This window comes from Carcharhinus amblyrhynchos, chromosome 7 (assembly GCF_965287045.1).
Source record: "Carcharhinus amblyrhynchos chromosome 7, sCarAmb.v2.hapA, whole genome shotgun sequence".
NCBI classification, from domain to species: Eukaryota; Metazoa; Chordata; class Chondrichthyes; order Carcharhiniformes; family Carcharhinidae; genus Carcharhinus; species Carcharhinus amblyrhynchos.
In genome coordinates, this window is record NC_137330.1 from 1,338,424 (window position 1) to 1,351,245 (window position 12,822).

The 12,822-nt window shown below is 44.9% G+C and overlaps 1 protein-coding gene across 1 annotated transcript in view; it reads left to right on the plus strand.

The window, feature by feature from the left end:
• LOC145345296 (scavenger receptor cysteine-rich domain-containing protein DMBT1-like) overlaps window positions 1-12,822 on the plus strand; it is a 376,233-nt gene that overhangs the window by 263,389 nt on the left and 100,022 nt on the right. The gene's annotated exons all lie outside the window — the stretch shown is intronic.

Sequence of the window (12,822 nt, forward strand, 5' to 3'; positions counted from 1 at the left end):
GACAGTGCAGCGCTCCCTCTGTACTGGCACCTGGGGGGGGGGGGGGGGGGGGGGTGGAGTGCCGGCCTGGATTACGGAGCTCAAATCCTACAGTATATACATCTACCCCCGACAGTGCAGCACTCCCTCAGTACTGGCACCGGGGGGAGTGTCAGCCTGGATTACGGAGCTCAAATCCTACAGTATATACATCTACCCCCGACAGTGCAGCACTCCTTCAGTACTGGCACCGGGAGGGGGGGAGTGTCAGCCTGGATTATGGAGCTCAAATCCTAGAGTATATACGTCTACCCCCAACAGTGCAGCACTCCCTCAGTACTGGCACCGGAAGCGGGGGAGTGTCAGCCTGGATTATGGAGCTCAAATCCTAGAGTATATACATCTACCCCCGACAGTGCAGCACTCCCTCAGTGTTGACAGCATTGTTAAGTAATGCGAGCGTTGGACCTTGCGCATCACAGGAAAGAGATATAGGGTTCATGAAATTCAGCAACAGCTTAGCCAAAGCAGATAATTAAGGCCAAGTGGATTTATTTTAATACTCAGTGCAGAAAATGAACGGGGAAGCCCGATTATGGCTGGGTTTATTAATAGGTCCTCGCTCATTGCGAGGAGGGTCACTAATACTATAATGTCCTCACTGCTCTCACTGGAACACTAGGGGGCCATTCTGGGGTCAGGAAGGGCCATTCCCATCAGGGCTAGAATGTGAGGCCATGCTCCTCCAGAATGTGAGGCCATGCTCCTCCAGCTCCCCAGCTCCCTCTCCCTCAGTGACAGAAAGCTTGAGCTGTTGACTGCGACCTGTCTCCCCTCTCCTGCCTTCCTCACCGGCCCCACCTCACCCCCTGTGACCACACTCTGTGTAAACGGGTGAATTCCAGAGACACTCTGAGAGTTGCAGAGATAGATGAATGTTCAGTCACTTCTGCTCCCCGATGTAAACTCACATGTTAGTCACGGCAGCCTAGATTTGGGAAATGAGTCAAAGAAAATTTCTGAAAAATTCTGTTTGTTGTCACTTACCCGCGATTGTGGGAGATACCACGTTGCTGAATTCTGAGCTTAACCGCCTTCCGTTGATGCTGTCTCCGTATCTGCATTTATAATCCCCTCTGACGTTTACACTGGTTACTGTGTAAGTTACACTCTCCTTCCATGTACTAATCAGGCTGGAGTGCATTGGATTATTATCTTTATAAAAGTAGAAGTTTTTATGGCGATAATTTCCAGTCACAGTGCAGGTAATGGTAATCCTCTCTCCGACAATGTAGACCCCACTCTGCTGATCGAGAAACACCACTGGAGTTGTCAGGGGTTCTGTGGTAGAGTAAATGTGAGGAACTATTAGAAATAGATCAGATGGGTCTTATGCAGGTTAGAAGGTTGTTCCCTCAACAACCAGTGATCAGCGTGGAAGGAAAGTGATTTGATCTGGATTGGAGATTCCAGTTAGGAAATATTGGGGATCGGATTCTGAAGGAACAAAGGAACTGTTACACAAAGGACACTTAGGAATCTAGCCCAGGAATTCAGCGGAGACTGTCGGTCTGGTTTGCGGACTTGCAGTTCTAGCTTATTGTTGCGTCGGACAGTGCAGCCCTCCCTCAGTTCTGGCATGAGAATGAGTGCTGGGCACGATTATAGAGCTCAAATGAATCCTAGAGTATATACATTTACTTCGGACAGTGCAGCATTCTTTCATCTCACCCTGGAGAAACAGTCAGCAAAATCTCAGAGTTACAAATCACCCTTTCAAGAACAATGTTGGCAGAAAAGTTCTCACATGAGAAGCAGTCTAGATCAGCTCAAACATTCGTCAAATCACAGCTGAGGTTAGGTCAGTTGTAAATTGCAGACTCGAGGGCGAAAGATTTATGTTATTTTATAGTGTCAGAGGATATGTGAAATTAAGATTCAGATCCTCACAATCCAACTGGACAGCAGAACGGACACAACGATGTCCAATGGAAACTTTGGACATCTTAAGAAGTATTTGGAATTGTAACTGCAAATTTGGAATGAATGTTCACACTGAAGCGAACATTGGCTGTGGCCGATGGAAATGGCGGATTGCTTCTGAGTCATTTTCCCCACACTTTGTTAATAGAGGGACTGCCAACAAGAATACGGCATTTCCCATGGCATTGACAATCTGGGCCCCCCGTCACCAGCGTCAGTGTTACAATACGATGGACTGTAACAATCAAATGCATTACTATACCAGTAGGGAAGGCGCGGTGATATTCTCACTGGATTAATATTCCAGTGACCCCCGAAGAATTCTGGTCAAACTTGAATTCACGAACAGAAGAATCAGGAATTAAAGACCTAATGATGACAATAAAACCATTGTGAATTTTCTTAAAGACCCATCTGACTCACTTTAGGAAATCTGCTTTCCTTACTTGGCCTGGCCTACATGTGAGTCCAGATCAAAAACGGTGTGGGTGACTCTCAAATGCTCTCTGAAATGTTGCAACAAGCGATGCCCACATCCCATAAATGAATAAAAACAACGAACCGATTGATTTAACACTATAGGGATTAATAATTCAATGTCATGATGTTAGAGAGAAATGTGGACACTTACTTTGCGAAAGGCTCCCCTGAACAGCAAAAGCCACTGAAACGAAAGAATATGAATGAGTGAAACGAAAACTGGGAACCTTCCCAGAATTCCAGAATTACAGGTTGTTACAATATCCCCCAAAGAGGGTCTTTCCTCACACTGAACTCCCATCTCCAATCATTTGAGGATCTTTGTAATTAATTCCAGTCTCCCTCACTTTCCGAATATCCAATCTTTTCTCCAGGTAGGTAATAATCTGATTTTGTTTCAAGAGTCCTGTCAAGTCGCTTCTGTCGACATTTCAGGAAGGGAAATCCAGACCACAACAACTGGCTGTGTGAATAGAAATGTGTGCCTCTCGTGACCCCCTTTGGGTCTGTCACCAATCAACATATCATGTGTGCTCTCGCTACTGACTATCATATCATCATAGAATCATGCAATACCCAAGAGGCCCTTCTGCACCAACACATTAAAAACGCCTAAACCCCCAACTAATCCCATCTGTCAGCACTTGCCCTATAGCCCTAAATATTGTGATGAACCAAGTGCTCATCCAGATACTTTTTAAAACATGTGAGGCAACTTGCCCCGACCACCCTCCCAGGCAACACAGTCCAGACTGTCATATGTAGGTAAAAATGTTTTTCTTTACATTCCCCTCAAACCTCCTCTTCCTCACCTTGAACCTATGTCCCCTGGTGACTGACCCATCAACGAAAGGGATCAACTGCTCTTTGTCCACTATGTTCAAGCCCCTCATAATTTTGTACATTTCGATCAGGCCGCCCCTCAGTCTTCTCCATTCAAACGAAGACAACTCAAGTCTTTCCAACCTTTCTTCATAACTTAAACTTTCCATTTCAGGCAGCTTCCTGGTGAATCTCCTCTACACCCCTTCCAGTGAAATCACATCCTCCCTATAATGCGGCGACCAGAAATGCACACATTACTCTAGCCGTGGCCTCGCCAAAGTTCTATACAACTCCAACATGACTTCCCTGTTTTGTAATCTATGTCTCAACTGATAAAGGCAAGTACCCCATATGCCTTTTATACCTACTGCTAACATGCCATTTCGCCTTCAGAGACATATGGACAGACACACCAAGGTCTCTTTGCTCCAAATCTCTTTCTAGTGTCATGCCATTCATTGAATGCTTTCTTGTCACTTTCCTTGTCTCCCGTAACTGGAATCATTTTAAGCTCATGTGATGGATCAAATCTATCATGATTCGTAGCACTTTAGTCAAAGCTCCTGGAAACGGCTCTGTTTGAAGGAGTACATTTCCAGTGGTTCCATTTCTGCAGTGTGGGGCTCAGAGGCAGAGACAAGTCAGTGGGGCCAGCAGCTTTGATCCCACTGAGGCGACAGAAGAGGATTCTGGGAGAAATCAACTCCATCACCTGGACTGCACCGTGGGTAGCTGAAGAACCCCTCCAGTAACAAACAGGAGGGTCATCATCCAGCAGGGGGGAGGGGGGGTTGGCCAGAAGAGGTTTCTGGGAGAAGTCAACACACTCACCTTGACTGTACTGAAGGTAGCTGCAGAATGGATGTTGAGGAGATTGCTAGCATCCCTGATAGCTATGTCTGCACAAGGTGTAACCAGATGCAACTCCGCACAGACCGTGTAGTTTGGATGGAGCAGCAGCTGGACACATTGCAGAGCATACAGGGAATAGGGAACCTGACAGAAACTGACTTCAGGGAGGTGATCACACCACAGGTTCAGATAGGTAGGTGGATGTCCACCAGGAGAGGCAGGCAGGATAACTGGTTCTGCTGTAGAGTAGGGTTGGGCTAAGTCCAAGTATGAGATGATATTAGGAAACAAGATAGTCAAGGGCACAGGCTTTCTGTGGCCTCAAATGGGACTCAAGGATGGTATGCTGCTCCCTGGTGCCAGGGTCCTGGATATCTCTAAGCGGGTACAGGGCATCCTGAAACAGCAGGGTAAACAGGGAGATGTCACTGCCATCGTTGGCAATAATGGAATAGGTGAGACAATTCAGGGTGTTAGGTTGGGAGTTAAAGGCAGAAACTCTAGGATAATATTCTCAGGATTACTCCCCATGCAAGTGAGATTTGGAGCAGAAAGATCATACAGCTGAGCACATGGCTAAAGAGCTGGTGTAGGGGGAGGGCTTTAGATATGGAACACTGGGATGTCCTCTGGGGAAGGTGTGACCCGTACAAGAAGGATGGGTTGCACCTGAACTGGAGGGGCACTAACCTCCTGGAGTGCCTTTGCTTCAATGTGAGAAGTATGAAAGATAAGACAGATGAACTGGACTGAGAGCTTGGATTACTGCATGGAATTACGATGTAATTGCAATTATGGAGACATAGTCAAAGGAGGGACAGGACTGGCAGTTTGACATTCCCGAGTATCGTTGTGTTAGACCGGATAAAAGAGAAAATAAAAGGTGTCGGGGGCTTGCATTGCTGATTAGGGAGCAGATCACAGCAGTGACGAGAGAGGACACATCGGATGGATCTTGTAGTGAGGCATTAGGAACAGGAAGGGTGAAATCACAACGTTAGGAGTATACTACAGGCCTCCCCAAAGCCCACAGAAGGCAGAAGAGCATTTGTGTAGTCAGATACTGAAAAGGTGTGAGAAAGTCAGTGTCGTAGTAGCAGATGACTTTAACTTTTCCTGTATTGACTGTGAATCCCTTACAGCTAGGGGCTCGAATTGAGGGCAATTTGTTAGGTGTGTCCAGTCGGGCTTTTTGCTACAGCATGTAGACAATTCAACCAGGGTGGAGGTTATACTTGACTTCGTGAATAAGCCAAGCCAGGGGATCAATGTTTCAATGGTGGAGCATTTTGAGTTGAGCAACCATAATTCCATAAGATTTCGGGTAGTCATGGATTAAGGCAAGAGCTGTCCACGGGTGAGGGTGCTTAATTGGTGAGACATGAACTGTGGAATGTAGATTGGGAGTGGCTATTTGAGGGCAAATCCATGGCTGGAATGTGGGAGGCTTTTAAAGGCCTATTGATTGATGTTCAGGACAGACATGTCTCTTCGAAAATGAAGGATAGAAATGGCAGGATAAGGGAACCATGGATGACAAGGCCAATTGTAAACTTCGTCAAAAGGGAAAAGGAAGCATACAGTCTTGAGGACTACGTTGAAAGTAGGAAGGAACTTAAACCGGGAATTAGGAGGGCTAAAGGAGGCCATGAAATGTCTTTAGTAAGGAGAATTCAAGAAAAAGAGTCGGCCCATTCAAGGACAATAGGGGGAAATTATGCATGGAACCACAAGAAGTGGGTGAAATCTTTAATTAGTACTTTGTATCAGTATTCACCAAGGAGAAGGGCATGACGCACATTGAGTTCAAGAATAGATGTCTAACGTTCTTGAGAACTTCAATGTAGCAAAAGACGAATTGTTGAGTGTCGTGAGTTGCATCAAGGTAGACAAGTCTCCAGCTCGGATGGGATCTATCCTAGATTACTGTGAGAGGCAAGGGAAGAAAGAGTTGGGGCCTTAACAGGTATCTTTACACCCTGTTTTGCCACAGGAGAGGTTCGAGAGGACTGGAGAATAGACAATGTTTTTCCCTTGTTTAACGAAGGAAGCAGGGATAATCCAGGAAATTATAGGCAGGTGACCCTGATGTCAATGGTGGGGAAGCATTTGGATTCTGATGGACAGTATACATACACATTTAGAGGAAAATGGACTAGTTAGTGACTGGCTGCATACTTTTATGTGGAGAAGGTTATGCCACACCAAATTTGAGTTTTTTAAAGGGGTGACAAAGAAAATTGATGAGACGAGATCTGTGGTTATAGTTTATGTAGACTTTAGTAATGTGTTTGACAGGGTCTCACATGATAGTCTGGTACAAAAACTAAAATCACATGGAATCAGGGTGATTGGACATAGAACAGATTTGGTTATACAAGACAATGTAACAGTAGAAGGGTGTTTTTCAGAGTAGAGACCTGTAGCTAGTGGTGTCCTGCAGGGACCTGTGTTGGGACCTCTGCTGTTTGTGGCATAGATAAATAATCTGGAGGAAAATGTGGGTGGTCTGATTGGTAAATTTGTAAATGAGATGAAGATTGGTGGGGTTTCTGACAGTGGTAAGATTGTAAGAAGTCTCACAACACAAAGTTAAAGTCCAACAGGTTTATTTGGCAGCAAGCACCACTAGCTTTCGGAGCGCTGCTCCTTCATCAGGTGAGTGGGGAGTTCTGAGCACAAACAGGGCATATAAAGGCACACACTCAGTTTACAGAATAAAGATTAGAATGCGACTCTTTACAGCTGATCAAGTCTTAAAGGTGCAGACTATGTGAGTGGAGATAGCATTAAGCAGAGGTTAAAGAGATGTGTATTGTCTCTAGATAGGACAGTAAGTGAGATGTTGCAAGCCCAGGCAAGTCATGGGAGTTACAAATAGTATGACATGAAACCAAGATCCCAGTTGAGGCTGTCCTCATATGTGCAGAACTTGGCTATCAGTCTCTGCTCAGCGACACTGCGCTATCATATGTCATGAAGGCTGCCTTGGAGAACATTTACCCAAAAATCAGAGGCTGAATACCCATGACCGCTGAAGTGGTAAGGTTGTCGGAGGCTACAACGGGATACAGATAGATTGGAGACTTGGACACAGTGACGGCAGATGGAGATTAATCTAGACAATTGCAGGTTGATGCATTTTGGAGGATAAAATTTAGGTATAAATTATACTGTAAATGGCAGAACCCTTAAGAACATTAACCTAGAGAGGAATCTGGGTGTGCAGGTCCACAGCTCCCTAAAAGCAGCAACACAAGTGACCAAGGTGATTAAGAAAGCATATGACATTCTTGCCATTATCAGCCAGGGCATTGAGTACAGCAATTGGGAAATCATGTTGCAGTTACATAAAACCTGGTTGGGCAAAATTTGGAGTATTGCACGCAGTTCGGGTCACCACATTGCCAGAAGGACGTGGAAGCATTGGAGAGAATGCAAATAAGGTTCATCAGGATGTTGCCTGGTCTCAAGTGTGTTATTTATGAGGAAAGGTCGAATAAGCTAGAAATATGTTTTTTTTTATTTGGGCGCCATGATCAGCACAGGCTTGGAGGGCGAAGGGCCTGTTCCTGCGCTGTACTTTTCTTTGTTCTTGTTCTTCAGAAGTGAAGTTCGGAAACACTTTTTTACTCAAAAATTGTGCTCTAAGACTAGAACTCCCCACTGCAAATTACAATTGTTCCTTAGTAAAATTGTTAATTACAAATCACAGATAGAAAAGTTATGTCAAAATGAAATTCATTGACAGATATGCAGCTGAGATGCAAACATAGAGTTGGGAACAGGTAAGTTAGAGTTCAAGAATTTCCTAGCTCAGAAAAAGGCTCTTCAGTTCATCATGCCTGCTCCAGCCGCCAAACACCTATCTATCCTAATCCCATTGCCCAGAATTAGTTCTGTATCCTTGTATGTTACTGCATTTCAAGTATTGAAGACATGAGGTTCCTTTGGCAGTCAAGGTGAAAGATAATGCTTAGAGCTTCTACAGGTCTATTAAGAGCAAAAGGATAGTAAGGGATAGGTAAGTAAAATGTTAGAATCCGTCATCAAGGAGGAAATAGTGAGGCATCTTGAGGGGAATTGCTTGATAGAGCAGACGCAGCACGGTTTCGTTAAAGGGAAGTCGCGTCTGACAAATTTACTGGAGTTCTATGAGGATGTGTCTAGGGCGGTGGATAGAGGAGAGCCGGTGGATGTGGTCTTTCTTGATTTTCAGAAGGCGTTTGACAAGGTACCTCACAAGAGGTTATTGCAGAAGGTAAGGGGACATGGAGTTGGGGGTAGGGTGTTAGCGTGGATAGAGGATTGGTTGTCAAATAGGAGGCAGAGAGGGGGGGTCAATGGGTGCTGTTCGGATTGGCGGTTGGTGACTAGTGGAGTGCCCCAGGGGTCGGTGCTGGGGCCTCAGCTATTTAGCATATATATAGATGATCTGGAGGAGGGAACCGAGTGTATGGTGTCGAAATTTGCTGATGACACCAAGATTGGTGGAACGGCAAATTGTGCGGAGGGTGTGGAGAGTCTACAGACGGATCTAGATAGGCTGGGCGAATGGGCCAGGAAATGGCAAATGGAATTTAATGTTGCCAAGTGCGAGGTGGTCCACTTTGGTAGGAAGAATGGTAGGAAGGATTATTACTTACGTGGCGAAAAATTGCAGCAGGCGACGGTGCAGAGGGACCTCGGGGTCCTTGTGCATGAGTCGCAAAAACCCAGCTCGCAGGTGCAGCAGGTGGTCAGGAAGGCGAATGGGATGCTGGCCTTCATAGCGAGGGGGATTGAATATAAAAGTAGGGAGGTCTTGCTGCAGCTGTATAGGGCATTGGTGAGGCCGCAGCTGGAGTACTGTGTGCAGTTTTGGGCGCCGTACTTACGCAAGGATATTTTGGCCTTGGAGGGAGTGCAGAGGAGGTTTACTAGGCTGATGCCGGAGTTGAGGGGGTTGAGCTATGAGGAGAGGCTGAATAAACTAGGCTTGTACTCGTTGGAGTTTAGAAGAATGAGGGGAGATCTCATTGAGACGTATAAGATGATGAATGGGATGGATAGGATAGAGGTGGAGAGACTCTTCCCGCTCAGAAAGGACAGTAGGACTAGAGGGCACAGCCTCAAGATAAAGGGGGGGCGGTTTAGAACGGAGTTGAGGAGGAATTTCTTCACTCAAAGGGTGGTGAATCTCTGGAATTCTCTGCCCGTTGAAGTGGTGGAGGCTACCTCGCTAAATATTTTTAAGACACGGGTTGATGGGTTTTCTATAAGAGAGGGGATTAAGGGTTATGGGGAGAGGGCGGGAATGTGGAACTGAGCCACGACAGATCAGCCATGATCTTATTGAATGGCGGGGCAGGCTCGAAGGGCTAGATGGCCTACTCCTGCTCCTATTTCTTATGTTCTTATGGATAAAATTGGTCCTCTTGAAGATCAGAGTGGTCGGGTATATATGGAATCAAAAGAAATGGGGGAGATATTAAATGTTTTTGTTTTGCATCCGTATTTACTAAGGAAACTGGCATTGAGTCTATGAAAATAAGGCAAACAAGTAGGGCAGTCATGGAACCTACACAGATTAAAGGGGAGGATGTGCTTGCTGTCTTGAATCAAATCAGAGTAGATAAATCCCCAGGACCGGACATAGTATCCCCTCGGACCTTGAAGGAGGCAGATACCTTTAAAATGTTGGTATCTATGGGTGAGGTGCCGGATGATTGGAGGATAGCTCATGTTGTTCCGTTGTTTAAAAAAAGCTCAAAAAATAATCCAGAAAATTATAGGCCGGTAAGTTTGACGTCAGTAGCAGGTAAATTATTGGAAGGAGTACTAAGAGATAGGTTCCACAAATACTTGGATAGGCAGGGACTTATTAGGGCGAGTCAACATGGCTTTGTGCATGGTAGGTCATGTTTAACCAATCTATTAGAGTTTTTCGAGGAGGTTACCAGGAAAGTGGATGAAGGGAAGGCAGTGGATGTTGTCTGCATGGACTTCAGTAAGGCCTTTGTCAAGGTTTCGCATGGGAGATTAGTTAGGTAGATTCAGTTGCTAGGTATGCATGGAGAGGTAGTAAATTGGATTAGACATTGGCTCAATGGAAGAAGGCAGAGAGTGGTAGTGGAGGATTGTTTCTCTGAGTAGAGGCCTGTAACTAGTGGTGTGCCACAGGGATCAGTGCTGAGTCCATTGTTGTTTGTCATCTATGTCAACGACCTAGATGATAATGTGGTAAATTGCATCAGCAAATTTGCCAATGATACAAAGATTGGAGGTGTAGTGGACAGCGAGGAAGGTTTTCAAAACTTGCAGATGGATTTGGACCACCTAGAAAAATAGGCTGAAAAATGGCAGATGAGTTAATGCAGACAAGTATGAAGTATTGCACTTTGGAAGGACAAACCAAGTTGGAATATACAAGGTAAATGGTAGGACACTGAAGAGTGCAGTAGAACAGAGGGATCTGGGAATACAGATACACAATTCCCTAAAATTTGCATCACATGTAGATAGGCTCTTAAAGAGTGCTTTTGGTACATTGACCTTTATAAAACAAAGTATTGAGTATGAGAGTTGGAATGTTATGGTGAGGTTGTATAGGACATTGGTGAGGCTGAATTTATAGTATTGTGTGCAGTTTTGGTCACCTAATTACAGGAAGGATATTAATAAGGTTGGAAGAGTGCAGAGAAGGTTTACAAGAGTGTTGCCAGGACTTGAGAAACTGAATTATGGAAAAAGGTTGAATAGGTTGGGACTTTATTCCCTGGAGCATAGAAGAATGAGGGGAGATTTGATAGAGGGGTATAAAATTATGATGGGTATAGATAGAGTGAATGCAAACAGGCGTTTTCCACTGAGGCTAGGGAAGAAAAAAAAACTAGAAGACATGGGTTAAGGGTGAAGGGGGAAAAGTTTAAAGGGAATATTGGGGGGGGGGCTTCTTCACACAGACAGTGGTGGGAGTGTGGAATGAGCTGCCAGATGAAGTGGTAAATGCGGGCTCACTTTTAACATTTAAGAAAAACTTGGACAGGTACATGGATGAGAGATATGGTCCAGGTGCAGGTCAGTGGGACTAGGCAGAAAAATGGTTCAGCACAGCCAAGAAGGGCCAAAAGGCCTGTTTCTGTGCTGTAATGTTCTATGGTTCTATTCCTCTAAATGATTCTTAATTGTTGTGAGTGTTTCCACCTCTACCTCACTTTTAGGCAGTGAGTTTCAAATTCTCACCACCCTCTGGGTGAACAAGCTTTTCTTCAGACCCTTCCCCCCATCAATCTTCTGACCCTTTAAATTAAATCTATGTCTCCCTCCCCCGGATATTTACCCCACTTCCCAGGAAAAGAGTTTCTTCCAATCTACCCTATCCTCCTCCCTCATAATTCTGCATTTCACGTGTCTGTGACTGTGTTTCCATGTATGCCTGTTTCTTTGTGATTGTCACTGTCTTTTTGTCAGTTTGTGTGCATGTACCTGTATCTATGTGCTGATCACTGCTTGTCCATGTCCGTATGTGTGTCGTTGGTCTGTCTGTCGCTATGTGTGTCTATTCCTTTCTGTTGCCATGTGTGTTTTTTGTACATTTTCCTCACTCTGTGACTGTCTATCAGTCTATATGTGCCTGCCTTGCATACGTTTTTCTCTGTCTCTGGTTGTAGTGTGTCTGTCTTTGTCAATGTGTGGATCTCTTTCTGTGTTTGTGTCTGTTCGTATGCCTGAAGTGCTTGTGCATGTGTGCCTCTGTCTGTTTGTTTGTGTCTGTCTGTATGTGCGTGCCTCTTTGTACATGTATATGTCTATGTGTACGTGTCTTTCTCTGTATGTCTGTCCTTGTCCCTGTGTGGCTGTGTCAGTCTCTCTGCGTGTCTGCTTGTGTGTGCGTGTCTGTCTGTTTGTCTGTTTGTCTGTCTCTGTCTGTTCCTGCCTCTGTGTCTGTACATGCGTCATTGTCATTTTCTATGTATGCGTCTGTATGTCTCTCTATTAGTCTTTGAGGTAGTCTCTCTGTCTGTCAATCTCTGTGTCTGCATATCAATCTGTGTGTGTCTTCTTCGTAAGTCTGTCTCTGTGTGGCTCTGCGTCCGGACTGCTGTCATTTCCTTCCAATCTGTTTGTCTCTGGATCTGTCTGTCTGTGTCTCTGTGGCTGCCTCTATCTGGGGGTAAAATTTTGAAATGGATTCATACTTTGGGCAGTTAAACTGAACAAAGCAAGGGTGAAATGTTGAAACGTTGATCATAAAACAGCAGCTGCTGTGATGTGTTAAGTGAAGAACATTAGTCTCCACTCTGCACAGATCTCAATCTCAGTGATGTGACCAACTCAGCAGACCATGGGAGAAAGTGCTGTCTCAATAATGCAAACTGAATATTGTGTCGATTCGGGGAAACAGACACAGCTGTCACAATAAACCGATAGTGGGAGAAAGTTCAATATGAATACATTTCCAAATTAATCTGGGTGTATTACAGTCAGTGCTTGTAACGGAAACCTGTGGTTTCAGCTCTGAAACTTGTGGTTTCAGCTCAGAAACACATAACTGGGACAAATATAAAGTTACCCCTTGACAGAGAAAGCAATGGATCAGGGAAGATGTGTTCAAATACACTGAGAGAAAAGACATTGTGAGAATATCTACCTAATAATTTGAGCAAATTCAGTAACTAATTCCTGAACACCAATGGTGTGGACTTACAGATTGCATCTTCC